This window comes from Pelodiscus sinensis, chromosome 3 (genome assembly GCF_049634645.1).
Source record: "Pelodiscus sinensis isolate JC-2024 chromosome 3, ASM4963464v1, whole genome shotgun sequence".
In the NCBI taxonomy this organism is placed as follows: Eukaryota; Metazoa; Chordata; order Testudines; family Trionychidae; genus Pelodiscus; species Pelodiscus sinensis.
The window spans coordinates 95984749-96003174 of NC_134713.1; the positions used below are offsets into that span (position 1 = coordinate 95984749).

Below are 18426 nucleotides of genomic sequence, written 5' to 3' on the forward strand. Positions count from 1 at the left end.
GTCTCCCTCCAAGAATAGACTCTTCACTCTTCTGTAAGTAGGGTAAAGTTTAGATAGATCCGTTAGGTTTTATTGTTTTATGGTTTGGGAAATGGGATCTGATGTCTGTGCATTTAAAATGCTTTTTGCTCTCTTTTGTAACTAAGCTCCTGGGTCATGGTGGGTTTCTCCTCCATGAGTATATTACTTTGTTACTTTTCCATCTAGTCATTATGCTTGCAACAGGAATATTGTACTGATAATAAAAGTTATTTCTCTTTTCTTTTCTTAACCTGGCATTGGTTAATTTTTGTGTCCTGGTTTGTACTTTAGGGGTGAGATTTCCCAAGTGATCTTGCCCCGATTTTCTTATCAGTACTTGGGTGGTGGTGGCAGAGTTTTTATCCCCAAAATCTACAGTTAAGATTTTTGGGGGAAGTTTTTACCAAAGCCCGGTAGATAAAGTTTTGGGGTACTTTTGCGGGCCCCCACTTCTGCATTTATCATGTCAGAGTGGGGAAGGAGCCTTGACAAGGGTAATGGGGGGAAAGGAGGGGAACCATTAGGGAATCTGATTCTGTAAGCCTTAGCATAAGCTGCAGCACCAGCACTGGGCATGATCTGGGGTTGAAGATAATGGCTCAGTATCTGAGTGAAGTATGTGTTCACATGTCTTTAATCCAATCTCAACTTGATCCCTATTATCATCTGCTGCCAGCACTACATAGAATTAAAAGGTTTCTTTTTGTGTTAGAAAACCTCTCCCTCATTATGTAGCACTTGAAAATGCTGCACTTCTGTGTATATATTTGAGGAAGTGGTGGGTCCTCCATTCTCTCTGTCTCCCATCTTGTCACTTCCTTTTTCCTGTCCATCCACGTATGCTCCCAAACTAGCTAGATGTAAAAAAGTGGTTTGTTTAGTACTTTGCTACTCTTTCAGCCATGAAGTTTGTCAGGGACATTTGTGCTCTCCTGCCATTTTTCTGATGTGTGAAGTGAGGCATTTTGAGCTACTGTAAATGTAAAATGGAGTTCTGAGCAATGGAAGTCTGTTCTCAAGAATGGGTCATTTTCCACCAGAAAGAACATCACTTAACAGATGTGTAAGTCTGTTATACATTTATTCCGCACAGAAAGGAGCAATCGGAATGAAAGGTGATGTTTAAGGCTGTAATGGAGGTCTGGAAGCTCTCTTTCACTCTCTCCTTTACTGAGGGGCAGATTCTCACATAAAATGGTCTGAGCAACATTAATCTTCCTAGAAGACCCTGCAGAAGCCAGGCAATTGAGTACCAGGCAGGCCATCTTCATCCCATATAACCATTTCATATGGTAATATAACAGCCTATTAGCTGCACAAGTACATATGTGCTTAAACTCCCCTCTCCCCCCAAAAAAGTAAAGTTAGTTCATAAAAAAGGTATCTGTGCCTTTTGTTTGTGTAATTTGCCTTATATTGTCTATGTAGACTGTAAATTCCCTGGATCAGAGATTGTATCATCCCCTGTCCTGCTTTTTTAGGGAAAACTGTGTGGTCTTGTTGAACCTCAAAGCTGTTACAGAAAGGGATTGCTGAGCTGATGACCCCACTAGCAAAGCTGATGGGAGAATTCAGCACATAAATCAGTTTTCATGTATTATTTTAATATTTCTTTTCTTCCTCAACTTGTGAGATGTCTGGTATCTGTGACATCAAAGAATATACACATTTCCGGTGAGACTTATACATCATTTACCATTGCTAATCAATCTGATAAAAAGCTTCAGAGGGGTAGCCAAGTTAGTCTGAAACTGGAAACTGAAACTGAAGAAGTGGGTTATGCCTATGATACCAGCTATGTGTTTTGTTAGTCCCTAAGGTGCTGCAAGACTCTTTGTTGTTTTTTAAGTTTTTCCAATCTGATAAAGTTATTATGATGGCTTTATCTGCAAAAAGAAAAAAATAGCTTTTTAAATGTGACGTCTTAAAGTATCAAGCATTGTCCATCCTACTACTAAGTGTTTTTTTCTTCTGAAGCAATATAACCCCTAGCATAACTATGTACTATTTATTGTTATGGGTTTTGGGTTTTGTGCTACTGTTTATACCTTAATGTGGTTCCTTCCTGTGAGGTTACAATTTACAACCATTTAATCTTTTGTAACTCTTTGACCTGAATACAATATAAACTCCTTAATTATCTTTTTAAGCAAATAGAGATAATTAATTAGTGTTCTTCTCTGAAGCAAGACAAAAGAAAAATTGCTCATTTAGATCAATCCCCCAGTACAAAGATATGGAAATACAGCTGTAAGGGAACCCCTGTAAAATGTAAAAACAATTACATTTTCCCCATTGCCTGTAAAAATGTCTGAGTCTCCTCTGTAGAGCAACTAATCTCTTTACAGAACGTCTGCATGGTGAAAAGAAACACACTGCTAGGCAAAACAGCGCTGCCTCTGGGAACATTCCTCTGGATGTACATATTTCAACTGGTGCAAACGTCACTAAAGTCAGTTGGGACCCTGTGAAACAGTTACAAGGCAATATTTTCTGTGCTCTGTAATTTCTGTGACACATGTAATTTCGCCCTAGGATAGCTTTCCCAGGCCCTCTTGGCATAAAAAAAACCCTACGAAACTGCTGATTGCTCATATGCCAAACTATCTATACTTTTCAGTTTTATAAATGCGTCTGCTCACAGGTCTTAGGATAGTTAAGCAGATGGAGTGATTATTGGCAGAAAAAAATCTGTATCAAAGCATTTGCAATGACACATTTTAATGCAAAAGTGCAATTGTACCATGCACAGAATGATAATTTTATGTACCAACCTAATACCATGGGTTGAAACATCTGGGGCAGGTGGGGAAGAAGGATGACCCAAAACAGAGATTAAAAATACCCAGAGTATTATTGAATGATAAAGAATTTTAGTAATTCTCAGGGGATATCAAAGGCCCCCAAGCCATGTACATTGCAGGCTTTTGATTCTCTGTATTGTAATTTCTGAATGATCTCAGTTGGATTATTTTCATTTGTCAAATATTCTGATTTTTACAGTGCATGCCTTTAAAGTTTATGGAGTCAAAGGATATTAAGAAGGAACCCATTCACAGACACCACAGTATCAATGTTCCCAATGTCATTTCCTCAGAGTGCTCAAAACATTTCAGGACTGCTTCTCCATTGCTCTGCACCTTGCATCTTCACTTATCCCAGTACAAAGCAGGAAGAAAATGCTATCCAATCAAAATGGAGAGTTTTACGCTTTCTTTGCACTGGCTTTGCTTCAGTGTAAGCTACTTCATGCTCTTCATTTCTATTCATTTCATAAAAGGGGCTTTTTGTCCAAGGGAGAGTATTTGTTTGCTCTCTCTTCACTTCTTGCCCATACTCCATCTTCTTCCGACACCTTTTCTCTCAATGTAGCTAGTTTTTAAATAGAGAATGGTCAATAAGGCAAAATGTTATTGTTTACATTGTAAATTAATGTGTTCTGGCCATGTTTGTGTCTGATTTGTGTTCTTTTTGTGTGTGCTCACTTTCAGTTTTCAGGGTGCAAATTTCAGTATTTTATGCTAGAAGGGTTTGCATGCTTATTCAATCAGGCAACAAAAATAATACCAAGTGACTTCATCTTATTAAGAATAACAATACTAGGCTTTATCTACACTGCAGGGTTTTTACACAAGAAGCCTTTTGCAGAAGAGTTCTTCTGCAAAAACTTCTTGCACAAAAGCACGCCCAGACCTCAAAGCGCATCACAAGTGATGTGCTCTTGCGCAAGAGAGCGTCCACACTGCATGGCCATCAGAACACTGGTGCTTTTAAGGAGCTTCCACACTTGCCTTTTTGCACAAGAGATCGTGTGCAAAAAGGAGTTATTCCTCATGGGGGGGAGGAATAACTCTACCACCAAAAGCCTTCTCTTCTGCCAATTTACTTGCGCAAAAGCGCACTTGAAGTTTGGGCATACTGCCAGTTTTTGCACAAAAATGGCTGGTTTTGCACAAAAATCTTGTAGCGTAGACATAGCCTCTATTGAATAATCATTTATGAAAATCTCACATTTAGAATGTTTGCAGTCTGTCCATAGGTCATTATTCATTGTGACTGTTACTATTCTAGTAGTGCTTTGAAGGTTGAATCAGGACTGAGACCCCATTATGTTGCACCCAGAACGAAAGATGGTCCCTACCCTGAAGAGTTTACACTCTAATTAGACAACACAGACAACCAAAATATGCAGACCACAAAGTAACTGTCAAAGAAGATGCAGGACTTGTTAGCTACAATCTAAACAAATCAATCAATCAAACAAACAAACAAACAAAAACAGTCTCCTCCCTGTCCTTCCAAGATGTTCAGGAGCCCCAGTCAAACTGCTTCATCATAACTGGCCAAATGTGTTGTCCTTCTATCTTCCTGCACACACCAACCCAAAAGTTGCAGGGAGAAGAAAAGGAAGACGCATAATGAAAAATAATTTTGAAAGACAGTAACACATTTCAGTAAAAGGCCCTTGTCAAATAAACTGATACTGTATACCAAGTGACGATTGGGCTCAGAGTATACATCTGTAGATAAAGGGGCGGGGGGGGTGGGGGAAGGCTTGCTTTAATTTGGTTGTAGGAGAGAGTTCAGTGGCAATTTGCATTTGGCTAAATTTACTTGTTAATCCCTAGCTACTGCAGTATGAATGTTGTCAATGAAGCATGTCACCATCTTGATTATGAAAGGCCGTTCCATCTATTATATGTGCAGCAAGTCTCTATTATATGTGCAGCGTTCTCTCAGAATAACTCGCCTCTACACTACAAGCCATTATTTTGAAATAATGGCGAGATGGGTGATTGCTTACTCTGGCTCCTATAATCCTCATTTTACGAGGAATAATGGTAGTCGGAGGAAGAGTGTTCTTCCTTCAACTTCCGGCTGTGTAGACAAAGCCAAACGCCAAATTAAGTGATTCCGACTTAAGCTACGCAATTGACATAGATGAAGTTGCGTAGCTTAATTCAACTTTAGCCCTGCTGTGTAGACGTGCCCTGAATTATGTGAATTTTTTGACAGGGACAGGGTTTGGTTGGTTTGTTGATTGGTTTCTTTTTTTTTTTTATAGCAACAGTTATATTACTAGAACATATTATTAGCCACTTTTTATCTATCCAGTTGTCTTGATATGAACTGATACAAATCAAGAAAGTAAAATCTTTAACACCATTGTGTCTGTTGCATGTCCCTTATCCACCACCTGTTGCTGAAAAAGCCAGAGAAATTGGTTTGGCAGACATCTGCGGCTCACAAATGCAAGTCCTCTTCTCTGCAATTATAACAGGCCACTTACAGCTCTGATGGAACTCCACTGGATTCAGTGAAGTTCCTCCAGGAATGAATTTGGTATTAGGAATATTTTGCAATACTTTGCCTGGAATTAAAATGTGGGTTGTCATGTCCATGTCTAAAATGTATGGGGAAACAGCAGGAGGGAGTACAGGACATGAAATGAAAGTGGGTCCGTTCCTATGATTCCTTGATGGTTTACAACATAACAAAGCAGCACTAGGAAAATTTCACTCCACCCTGTCCCATCCCATGTTAACTGCTGCCAATGTCATGTGCTGCAATTTGCGTGTATCACAAATCTGTGTAGCCAGAATTCCATGTTTACATAAGGAAAAACAACAAGCAGAAGTGATAGTTCACAGCAACCCATGGGAATGTACTTGTGTTCCCTCCCAGTAACACAGCGGATTATATTCATCACTGCTGTCTAATCTGACCTGCGGTTGTCTCAGATCAAGCTGATGACATCGCTGGTTCACAACAGCTGGAACATCTTATAGCCTTCCATCCCTGGAACTCAACCCTCATCTTCATACCTCAAGCTGGAAAACTTGTCAGGTGATTGGGAAATCCAGACTTGTTTAGAACCTGAGCCAAGTAGAGGCCAGGGAGTTAGGCACACAAGATTCTTTTCCCAGCAACTTCACAAGTGCATCACATGAGTTAGAAAATCAGCTACTCTCTCTGTGCCACAGTAACTCTATCTGACATATGGGGATGCTGATAAATCTGTCCTGTATAGAGGTACATCTAAACTGCAGAACTTTTCTGGAATACTGGATGTATCCCGGAAAAGATCTGCCGCGTCCAAGGAACATGCCCGCTTTACAAAAAAAAAAAAAAGTCGGAAAAGCGGATGCCTTTTGTTGGCATCCCTGTAAACCTCATTTTACGAGGAAGAAGGGATGTTCTGAAAGAGGGATTTTTTTCCAAAATTTGTCTCCTATAGCCCTGCTTCCTGCAGGGAAGAGAGTGGAGTGGAGAATGGAAGTCAAAGGAGTAAGAACACAACCGTAATCCATTCCAAAGAGCCTATGTGCAACTAGGAATAGTACAGTTCTCTGGTAAATTCTACCACTCTCCTGTGGCCTTTTTGTTTGCATCTGTTTGGCTGCTGTTATTTTTATGAGGCAGCTATTTCAAGATGAGCAAGGCTTCTGCATTCAGATGTGAGCTGGTTTGCTGCACCTGTTTTGAGTCCACAATCTACACAGAGAGCCTCTGCAACCACAGAAGGAAATAATTAGTTTCCTGATAAATTATCCTGCACCTCTGAATCACACCTCAGTCATCTCTGTGTGTGCCAAGACTATCCCGGCTCCTCTCTGGGGAAGAGAGGGGAGGGGAAAAAAAGCAAATACACTGGTTTAAACAACAAGATTAGCCAAAAGGACATGTGAGGAAACCAATGTGTTTGTGCCAACTGGAGTTGCCAATAAATTAAACCATCAATGTTTAGCAATGACTCGAAGCCTACATTACATTAGTTACTTTTATTGCAGTTGCTTTTATTTTGCTTTCAGCATCAAACAAGAAGTTCTGGCGACCAAAGTCTGAAGAAGCCCTGATGGAGGAACCGAGGCAGCTGTTGTCAGCTTCCAGTCCTTTTACTGACAGATCAAAGCGCTAAAGTCGTGCAATATGAATAATGCCTGTGAGAAGTTATGAGGGAACACCTTTCTACAGAATGAACATGCAGATCAGCCAGTGCTTTTTGTTGGTCTGTTTCAAAAGGGTCCAGTAAATCTCAGATCATGCTCTATAGCAGGGGTGGGCAATAACTTTTGATGGGAGGGCTACTCCAAGATTTTGGTGAGTAGTCAAGGGATGCACTTTCTATGGGGAGGGTGTGGGGTCTGAGGCAGAGGATGAGTGCAGAAGGGAGCTTTGAGTAAGGAGTGGATACAGGAGAGGGCATGGGGTCTGAGAGGGCATTTGGGTGAAGTAGCGGATTATAATCTGGGTTGGGATCCAGGATGGGGTATGGGTGCAGGAAAGGATTCTGGTCTGGAGGAGGAGTTTAGGAGAGGTTGGAGAGTTTGGGAGGGAGGTATGACCTAGGGGAGGGAGGTATAGAAGGTTTGGAACATCTGGGGCCGGAGGCATTGGTGATCTGGGGCAGGGAGTTGTGGGGAGGGAGGAGCTGGATACCAGAGGTAGGCTATGGTCAGGAGGCACTTATCTAGGGGGCTCCCAGCCAGCAATCCTGCAGGACCCCGAGGCAGGATCCCTGCCTGCCAGCAGTCCCAGACCTCTTAGAGTGATGTGGGGCTGTTCTGAGCCTGAGGATTCCAGTGAATCTTGGCAGACCCAACATGGTCTGCAGGCCATATCTTGCCCACCACTGCTCTATAAACTTGGTGCAAGTATGTATTTGGCAACAAATTCTAACTTCATACGGAGAGCTCCACCGTTTCAGCACATTCACTACTTCAGTAGGAATTCAATGTTGTGGGCCTGAATTTTCTCTGATTTCCACTGGGGTAAATTCATAGAAGCTGCAGAGTAATCAGGAGAGTTGGTTTATATTTGGACCAGTGCAGCATCCCATTAGTTTCCAGCCTCCCCAGTGAGGAAACTAGAAAAAAGAGTCCCTATGTTATGCGCTTAGCAACACTGGCACAAATACAAAATGACCCCATCAACCACTTTGATCAGCTACTCAGAATTTACCTCCGTGTAAGTGATAGCAGACCATCTCAGTGAGACTGTGATTGATCTCAGTTAGTGAAGAGTTTTTCTCATAAAAGTAGACACGAAGAATGTGCTGGTGTCTTTTCTGTATTTGGCCATTAAAGTGGCAACAGTTGGGAGAGAATGCCAAAGAACTGTAAATGCTGTGATTGTGGCACAGCCGCTGTGCAAAGCAATGACCACCAAAATCTTGCAGAGATGTGGTAATAACAACACTATCTAAAAAAAGTATGACTTGAAAAATGGGACTCTGTTGTGGTGTTTCATCTCAGCTGCTTTGCTGAAGAATTTCAGGCTCAAGCAATGTCAAACAGTCCATCCTTCTCACATGTGATCCTCAGTGTAGCTTCTTTACCTGGTTAGTTGCAGGCACTCTTGCTTCATTTGTCAGAAATGCTGACATACATACTGTTTCAGACAAGCAAGAAGAAACTTGAACTTCTTATTGACCCCACTTGACCATGGTTGCTGCCCAGTATCAAATAGGCACCAAATTTGACTTCAGGCCTCATTTGTGCCTCTAATTGAAATAAAAAACACATTGCCAAATGAGGATGTGCAGGTGCTTCAGCAGCTATGTTGAAGCACTATCAGTAGACATGCCTCTGCCCATCAGAGAAAAAGAGCAGATTTCCCCTTCACCCACACTGATGCACACCTGTAGCACCCATTAGTGTCACAAGTAGTAACATAATGCATCCAAATTAAACCCTGACTCACTTAGGGTTTGCCTCAAAGAGCTGTTGCTTCATGTAAGGACATCAAAACACTGCAGACAATTTGTTTGAGCCTCACAACATTTTTGTGAAGTAGAGAAGATTATTAGATCCATTTTAAAGTGGGGGAAACTGAGGCATGAAACATTTAAGTGTTTTACACGTGATGACATAAAGCCCAGGACATGGCTCAGGAGTGAAGACTCTTCATCCTCTGCTTTAACCAACACATACAGTTTTCCCTCACATGCTGCTCCTCATGTCCCCATAATATCTCAGAATGTAGGTGCTATTAGACTTGTACATTTACCACAAGCTCTTTCTGTATTATTTCAGGCCTGGACCTAGCCCCCAAGGCTCAGGCCTGCCCCCAGCACTGGGAAGCTTGTGCTGGCACTCCAGCCCTCCCCTATGGGCTCACTGCAGGGCTGGAGCACACAAAATCTAGTAGGCCGGGCCGGGCCGGACTGGACCGCTCTCTCCCCCCAGGCTCTGACGTGTGAGAGGAATGTAAGGAGTGTCTTTCTCTTCTTCTCAGTTGGGGGCCAGTCAGTGAGGGTTTTTCAGTGGCCCTGACCAAAAAAAGATTCCCCAGCCCAGCTGTATGATAACATCATGCCTAAGATTTAATTACATGGGTACAACGGACACACTTTTCAGGCATACAGAAGAGACATCAACATAATTTATTCTGTGCTCCGCAGCAAGATGGAAGTAATTATAGTTCATTCCCCATACAGTTCATTCATACCCATACAACTAAGCATCTATTAATTTTCATCAAGCACAACTGGGAAAGAAAGGCCTGGATTTGAAGGCTCACATTGCAATCTTTGGTATCACAGTGGATGTCTATACACTATACCTGACCTGATTAGCATTCAGCTCTGCAGCTACTCCTAATCTAATCAGGCTATAAATAAAGAGTATTTGATTATTTTAGCTAAGCTACTCGGGGGCAGGAGCTTACATCACAGGGCTCACCATCATCCAGGAAATCTGTGTGCTGGGACAGTGCATGCAGCTGTATCCAGCTTCATAGACATATTTTTTTCTTTCTTCTTGTAGCACTAGTGCCACATGTGGTTGTGATTTGGAATCAGTTCTGTGTTTATATCCCAAAGAGCACTGGAGTTATGCATTCTGAGACAAGCATCATCAGCCAAAGAAAGTAAGGGGGGAAATACCATAATTAGAAATAAATTGCAATAAAGTCCAAAACCTGTACCTTCATCATTTAGCTTCCACAGGAATAGGCTCTTTGAACAGGGGTACAGGCATTTCGATGATGTCAAAGACTCAAACAGCCTCTCCTACTTATCTGGAAGAAGGGACAGCCAATGGCATCAATGAACCTTTCTTAAGTTTTGATGTTTCCCAGCCAACAATTTACACCTGCCTTACAGCAGAAAGACTACGAGGAAACTACTTTCCATAACTAAGCCCTGATTGACATGAGTAGAGTCACACTGGAGCACATGTACCCTCATACCCACCCTTTTAGTGCCAATTGCCACAACAACAGATAGTAAGATGATATATTTTGCCACCCTACCCACCCGCTCAACATTTTCTGAGTCAGGAATAGAATTGTTTCAGTGCAATCTGTTGCAGTGGAATTTTAGCTTCTCTCACCTCACTCTGTATTTGAGGCCAAATACTGCTCTCTTTGAATTCATTGGAGACATTTCAGTTTTATACTGTTGCCAAGAAGAGAACACTCTGGTGCTTGGTCATTCAGATGCATCAAATCTATACAAACTGGGTATATTTATAGCCTTACATTCTTACCCCAGCAAAAAGAATGAGAGACAGAGGCAGTTCAGAAAAGTTATCCAGTCTACTTCAATGCTTGTGAGTAACCCTCCTTTGTCAGCGAGCTGTGGCTGGGGCAGGGCTGGGCTGGTCAGGCCCATTTGTTACCTCATTCCTTTATTGATCACCACACCCACAAAGGAATTCTGTGGTGCTGTATCTGATGTTTACCAATCTACGTAAGCCCCAGTCTGATGTGGAAAGTACCCCCTTGAAAATAGACTCCTACAAGAAGGCTTTACCTTCTTTAGTGCCTGACTGATTAAGTGATTATAAATAGCTCAAACTAATGAGACACAGATAGAAAATGACCTCCTCCAAGGAAACACTGTCCTCATAACATGATTCTCATCTGCTACCTAATAGGCTTGGTAACCGATTAGGGCATGTGATCATTCTACATTTGTTATGTGATGTAAACTGGACATTTTGGGGCACAATGGGGAGGGAATAAGATAATTGCTTTAGGCTTACGTGTGTTTTGATCAGATTCTTTCTGCAGCATCATGAACAACTTAGAAAACTGCTGTCCATTCATTTTCCTAAAAGAAAAAAAATCCATGCTCCAGAGGTGCCCTTTGAAGTATGGCAGCTGTTGGTAGTTGGCCTGTTTCCTTTTCCTTTTATACTTGCCTTGTGCATCATTGCAGTAGCACATTTCAATCCCATGGGATCTAGTTATTCACTAGTAATCGTTCCTACCTCTATATAGGAAAATGTGCTAACTATAATAGAACTCCAGGACATTTTGTATGCTCAAAAGTTACATGGCTTTTATTTGTCTTAGTTGAATGCCAAAATAAAGATTTGTGTTAACCCATGGTTATTTAAAAAAAAAGAAAAAAAAAAGAAGCCTTTAATTATTTGTATTTTTGCCTTTGTGCACCTCCAGGTCAAACATGTCTAAATGTCTATCTCCAGCCAAGATATAGGAGAGAGATAGGGGTTCTGGAGCCTGGCAATGAACTAACCGGGTTAGTTACAAAATACCTGGCTGATAATGTGCCAGGGTTCATGTACAGAAATGAATGGACCTGGCAGAAGAAAAAACTTCCGCATCCCACTGATTCCTTAAATTAGCCATCCCTCTTCTTCCTCAAAACCCTGCCTAGATCTCTGGACAGAGTGCAAGACCCAGCAAAACATTTGAGAGAGTACAGGGCCCTTGCAGTACTGTGCATCTTCAATTACTTCAGTGAAGCTATTCCTGATTTATACCAGCCTGGCCCTTATATGTGAAAAATGAAAAAGATAAACAGAGAGGATAGAAACTTAATTTTAAATACTTTGTGCTGGTGGCAGATAGATTTATAGGGTGACAGCATTTGGCTGATTGTGCCAATCCACTGCATTATTTTTATTACTCTAGACTGAGAACACTGTGATCTGACCTTGGCAATGACTCCTGCAATAATATTCACTGTATGCTCTTAACACTTCTTGTATGCTAGTTGCTTTAAAGATAGGTAAATAAAAAAGGCTTCAAGATCAAACTATCCTATTTAAAGTGCATAATTTAACTAAATTGGACAATGGTTTACTTTAACTCATGGCTCCTTTGTTCTTCTGGTCTGTGAGAGCTGTGACCTGTTAAACATTAATTGAGTTTCCTTGGTATTATACAGTATTGTAGTAATAATGCAGCATTGAATTACGCACTTTTTTTTAAAACTCACTTCCTTTTAAAATGAGACAATAATAGGGTATAAATGTAATACTGTACAAATGGACATTTTAAAAAAAATAAAAATGGATTAATCTGTAAAATATAAAACAAGTATTCATGCTAGATAAAATACAATTGCTATCTATCTATATTATAGATGTATTCCTTTACAAGTGTTCCTTTATGAGACATCTGTAATATAATATATTTTCTTATATACCTTTCATCCTGAAGGATTCTAAAATGTACTTAAGAAACTAATATAAAAATATACACATGGATCTTTTAGCCATCTTTGAAATGCAGCCACCCTTGGAGTGAAATGCATTAGTTGTTAAATAGAACAAAGCAACACTATCCAACCGTGCAAGTCAGGAAGGGAAGACTATTATAGCCAATTGAAACTTCAGGGGGTATTTTAGATAGGCAAAATGTAATCATGGAAATTGAAATTCAGCCAGGGAGCAATACTGCAGCATTATTCACAAGTATGTATTTAAAATTAAAAATAAATAAGACAAGCAAGCAGTTAGAAAAAAGGTGGCTTAATTACTTAAATAGTGTAGTGCAATAGCAAGTACTGGAAGAACTTTCACCTTGTAGTATATTATTTCTTGCTCATACCCAGAATCACACATACATACATGGTATTTCGATCATTCTGTACTGCTCTGCAATCAGAAATATACAGTACATTGGAAAGATGCATAAGAACAATGTTATTTCAGAAAAGCAAGTAATATTTTTATGATGTACCTTTTGTGCGCTGTCAGTGAGGGAGGGTAAGGTGAAATCGTAAAGGTAGGACAAAAACCATCGGACAGATGAGGAGAGGAGAAGTTGATATGAAGCATGAAGCAGGAAGGTAAATGTAACAGTAACCAAGTGTTATATTGATTAATATCCATTCCAAAGTACTTCCATTAAAACTACAGTTCTATTATAGGGTTCTGTAGATTGGAGCGTAACTTTTGTGGTTTAAATTGTCACCAAAATCCATCACAGGAATTAGAGACCCATTACAGTACATACAATTGGAGTTACATTCATGATTCCTGATTTTTTAAGTGTGTGTTGAAATGTCTTTGTTGTGATGCAGTACAGTTTAGTCTGATTTATTTTTGTATGAGACCATAATTTTAAAAAACTTAAAATTTTGCTTTTACTTGCAAATGTGTTACACATGAGAAACTGAATGCCTAGGGATATTGGTGTTGAGATATAAAGCCTTTGTTAACATAAGCAGACAGAAATCCGTTAACATCAGTGGAGTAAAATTAATGGGGACCCATGGAGCTTTGAGGACTAGTCCCCAGTATTCTTGGATTCATAAATTCTAAGGCCAGATTAAATAGATGGATCCCCTTGAATTTCTTAACATAAAGTATCTTTTCAATCCTACATTCATTCTTGTAGCTGTTCTCTCAAACATGTCACTTTGAGATATGCAAAACAAACAAAACATAGATATTGTACTGACATGTGGGTCTGCATAACATTAGAAGCACTTTTCACCTAGTATAAACTCAGTTATATTTGTAATTCCCAGCATGAAGATGCTCAGATTCTGTAGCACTTAAACAAGACACTATGCCATCTGAGAGCAATGTTCTCTTATGAGACAGACATCCAAAGGACAATGAACATTATCACAATATCACTATCCTACGGAAAGTTCAAAGATTGCAGTAGGCATGAAGACCGACTTACCCTATCACCAGTAGAGGTCGTCTGTGGTTGAAGTACACTATTGCGGTACACAGAGTTATGGGGAAAGCTTGCATTGCTACAGCCTGTGCTGCACCTAGTTTGTGGGTAAATAAAGGTCTTCATTTTTCAGGGATGATAATGACACCTTTTATGAGCATTATATTTCGCTTTAAGAAAATGTAAGCAGCAATCACTACCACTGCTGCTGTATTTTAAATAACTTTCTATGTACATAATTCTGATGAAGCTATAATAAGCTGTTACAAAGCAAACTATGTCATAATTAAAGTGATATATATATCTGTTTAATATATAATTTCAGGTCACTATGAACCAATATTATAGAGTGCTGAATAATATAAATGAAACCTCCCTGTAAAGTTTTATGTGGTATCACAATGCCCTCTAATAGCTAGGCTCTATACAGACTGAAAGGAATGTAATTCATACAACCTTTGACCTACCCATTTTGAGAAGGAAGACTCTCTGGAAAACAAATCTGTGATATTTAAAAAAAATTAAAGAATACAGAATCCCCTGAAAAATTTTAAGGGATAGGTCCTATTTTATTCACCACCCCCATAAAAACAGTAATAATAGGCTTGTTCCCTGTTTTGGCAGCTTGAGAGCAGAGCTCTACAGTAACCCTGGTCCAACAATTAGCAGTCATTAGCCCCTAGTTCCCTTCCACACTGCATAGCATCTGTCCCAAGTCACATAGCAGCAGCACACTTCTCTTATCTCTCTACATTTCTCAGCAGCCAATACTAAAAAGTGTCAGTGTTGCTTGCCAAGCTATGTGACACAGACAGTTCTGGGGCCACAAAATCAGACAAGTTTCACACATGTTCATCCTTTGGTGCAAATGCTAGAGCTAAACCTTTGGCCTGCCCACTTACCCATATCAGGAGATGCTTCACTGCTACCCTGTTGTTGGCTTCCTCAATTCACTCCCTTTGGAGCTAATAATGCTCTACAGAAAAAAGGCAAGAGCTGTAACGTGAAATTAAAACTGCCTTTGGAGGATGGCACTGGAAGCTGCCTGCTGGCTGAAGAGAGGTTCCAGGGTCCCAACAGCAGAAAGACCCACATTGCTGCTGCAAACCACACACAACCTCCACTCAACTGCTGGACTCCGTGTTCACCGGAGAAGCCCTGAAAGTGCATAGGAATGGCCCAGAAGAATATAGGCACATATACTGAAGGGCATTGGGCTCTGAATCAGTACTTTACCCAAGCAGCCTCCACCAGGGGAGCTTCTATACACCTGGGCTACGTCTACATTGGCATGATCTTGAGCAAATACTCTTAACGAAAGAGTTCTTGCGTTAAAGTATTTGCGCAAGAGAACGTCTACACTGGCATGTGCCTTTGCTCAAGAGATGTGCTTTTGCGCAAGAGCATCCGTGCCAGTGTAGACACTCTCTTGCGCAAGAAAGCTCCGATGGCCATTTTAACCATCAGGCTTTCTTGTGCAAGAAATTCATGTTGCCTGTCTACACTGGCCTCTTGCACAAGAACAGTTGCGCAAGAGGGCTTATTCCTGAGTGGGAGCATCATAGTTCTTGCACAAGAAGCACTGATTTCACATGTTAGAACGTCAATGTTCTTGCACAATAACTCCCCGCCAGTGTAGACAGGCAGCATGTTTTCGTGCAAAAGCGGCCACTTTGGCGCAAGATCGTGCCAATGGAGACACAGCCCTGTGGTTGGGATTTGAAGCTGATCCCTTTAGAAGAAGGTGGAAGTGATACAACAACCTTGGTGAGCTGCCTAGCAGTTCCAAGGGTTGGAAATTGCACCTTCTTTCATCAGCAAGAATGCACCTTATCCTTCATTCTTCAGAGAGCTCATTAGGGAGCCTTCTAAGCAAGAGACCTTCTGATGAACACCTGTTCTAAGTTTCAGAGACCAAGCTTTTAAAAATCTGGGCTCAGAGTCAGATGCAAAATAAATAAATGCAGAGTCATATGCAGCTTGTATCAGGGGGGCCAGGGCCATCTGATTCCTGACACCTGGTAATTATTTATGTGGAGTTTGGTTCAATTGCTTTTGTTGAAATAAGTACAAGATATCCAGAGAGAAACAGAGAGCGATTTGTTGGAGACAGGGGCTGCTATCCAAAACCTCCTCCCTTCACTAAAGGAGAAGTGCCAGGGCAGAGGCCGAAGTTCTTTGGAAAAACCCGAGAAACTTTTGCTGTCAACAGTTTATGACAAATTATTTACAGGACAGTGGTGTCCAAGTCTTGTTGCTGTACAGGTGCTACAGGTCACAGGTAGAACAGTAGCCAGAGACTGACTGGAAATCGGTCAGCTTTGCTAGAGGAAACAAGAACCTTGCTCTGCTCTCTCAGGCACGGGTTCCACAGCTATTTGCATTTCAGACCAGAAAGCAAGAAGGAAAACATTTGCAAAGTCAATAAATCAGCAAAGGAAAAGCTGTTCAGGAGGACAGAGATGGACTGTTCAACTGAAACAAAGCAGCACGCTCAGCAGGAGAGAGCTGCGGTGCATAAATGGCCGGTGTCCTGTTATACTACTGTCAGCTTCTAGAGATTACTGTTTCAGTATGACTCGGGACTAACGTCAGCATAGAATGAAAACAATTGCATAGTGGTCATAATCATTTTAAAAGAAAAATGATGTTTACATGCGATCTCCCACTAGCTACTGGTTTCTATTGTGCCTAACAATACTTGGGGCAACAGTTGACTTTTCTGTTACAAAATCTATGTTGACAGCATGGGAGGACACCAATACCACCATCCTCTCACAGAGCTCTTGCCACCATGGGCTGCTGAATGGCTAAATCTTGAATAGTCCTGCAAATGTGACATTCTGATAATGCTCAGTCTTGACCATCTCTAAACTGGGACAGACGAGGTAAATCAAGAAGAGGCTGCCCACAGAGATGGAGTGAGCAACTCTGATCCTTCACTGAAATAGGGCAGTTTTGCTCCACTTTTGTGATGCAAAGATCCTGGTCAGGGAGGATTCCCTGATTAGCTGAGTGCAAGAGGCATGGCCAGAGTAAAGAGAGCACGACCTTTTTACCCCGATACCCTTGCTGCTGTAAAAAACCCCTTGAGGCTGGTAGCAGCTTATGCAAATTAGATCAGAATCAATGCCACTCTGATTTGTGCAAGAAACTCAAGGGGCCACCAACAGTGCTGGTCTTAGGAGTGGGCTGTGACCATATTTCAGCCCGACCTCCCAAATCTTCCCCCCAGGTTTCCCTGGTTCCTCCCCAACACATTTTTTTTTCAGCTCGTCAAATTTCCTCCAGCATTTTTTTTTCACCCTATGGACGAACCGGGTGGTTGCCTGGGGCTGCCAATTCATTAGGACCGGCCCTGGAAACTAGCCTGACACCAGGTCATGCCCTGGATTGGGAAAGCATAAATGTGTTTGAAATCAAATTTTGCATCCCAACCCTATCTCAGCAGGTAGTATTTGGGGGTGGGCTATATGAAGGCTCCAGTTCAGATTTTGGATGTGCGGCCAAACCAGACAGAGTGGACCTCACAGCATCAAAATTTCATGTGTCGTTAATGTTCGATTGCAGCACAAAATGTCATCTCTTGTGATCAGCTGATTGTTCATAATATTTAAAAAAAATCTGGACCAGGATCAAATTCCATTAAAATAGGCTAATAGGCCAGAGGACAAGTGTAGTAAGCAGGACTTTAGAAAAATCAGATAGGGAAACATATATGTTTGCACACACAAAATGAACCTAACCTTGCTGTATTTTATTCTGATATTTTGCCCCCCAAAGGTCACATCAATGCCACAGTCTCAGAGGAAGCCATTAATAACAAACACTTCCTGGGTTAGTCCAAGGCTACCATAGTGTGCTTAATCATCTCCCATTGTCTTATCTTGGATTGCTTTTTAATGTAGAGTTTGTGTTGAAACCACAGTGACCTCAGACAATGATTCTCACTTTTCATTATGTATTCAGCACATGCAGCTCCTTGCTGAATCCTTTGGAGCTGGTGTAACCAATGCTGTTGCTGCTACTTTATACAGGCTTCAGCGCAATCATCGGAGAATGTTTCCTGGTTCCTAGTGCCATCGTTACATTCTATTACGTATCATGGGGCAAAATTATTGAACCAGGATGTCAGGAATGAAGACCTGAAGCTGCGTCTGTCTCATCCCCAGGTAATCTATGAACACAGCTCAGCCACCAAAGAAGCCAGCAAACCTGCTCTTAAGCCCAATAAATGATCTCTAGCTGGCTGCTCTAAGTACATACCCACAACTACGATCTCTCCTGAGGTTACCGTGTCCTGCCCTGTTCTCACCTTGTTCCCAGCCTGCTTCTGTGCTGCCCAGTCTGTTCTAGCATTGCTTCCTCACTGGTCTTCTGATTTGGCACTGATTACTGGTTTCTTGCTTCTGGCTCTGACCCCTGGCTCCTGCTCTAATCATTAGGACTGGCCACTCGCCCCAGTTTATGACACAGGCTAAGATGCAGATGATGGAGGTTCATGCTCTCTCAACCTCT

General features: G+C 41.3%; 1 long non-coding RNA gene across 1 annotated transcript; it reads right to left on the reverse strand.

The window, feature by feature from the left end:
• Nucleotides 1-12647: 12647 nt before the first annotated feature.
• LOC142827632 (uncharacterized) lies at nucleotides 12648-16280 on the reverse strand. Its single transcript, XR_012902330.1, has 3 exons — nucleotides 15790-16280; nucleotides 14811-15233; nucleotides 12648-14005 (listed from the first exon to the last, which is right to left on the reverse strand). It is a non-coding gene; the product is annotated as an uncharacterized LOC142827632 (long non-coding RNA).
• Between the last annotated feature and the right edge of the window lie 2146 nt (nucleotides 16281-18426).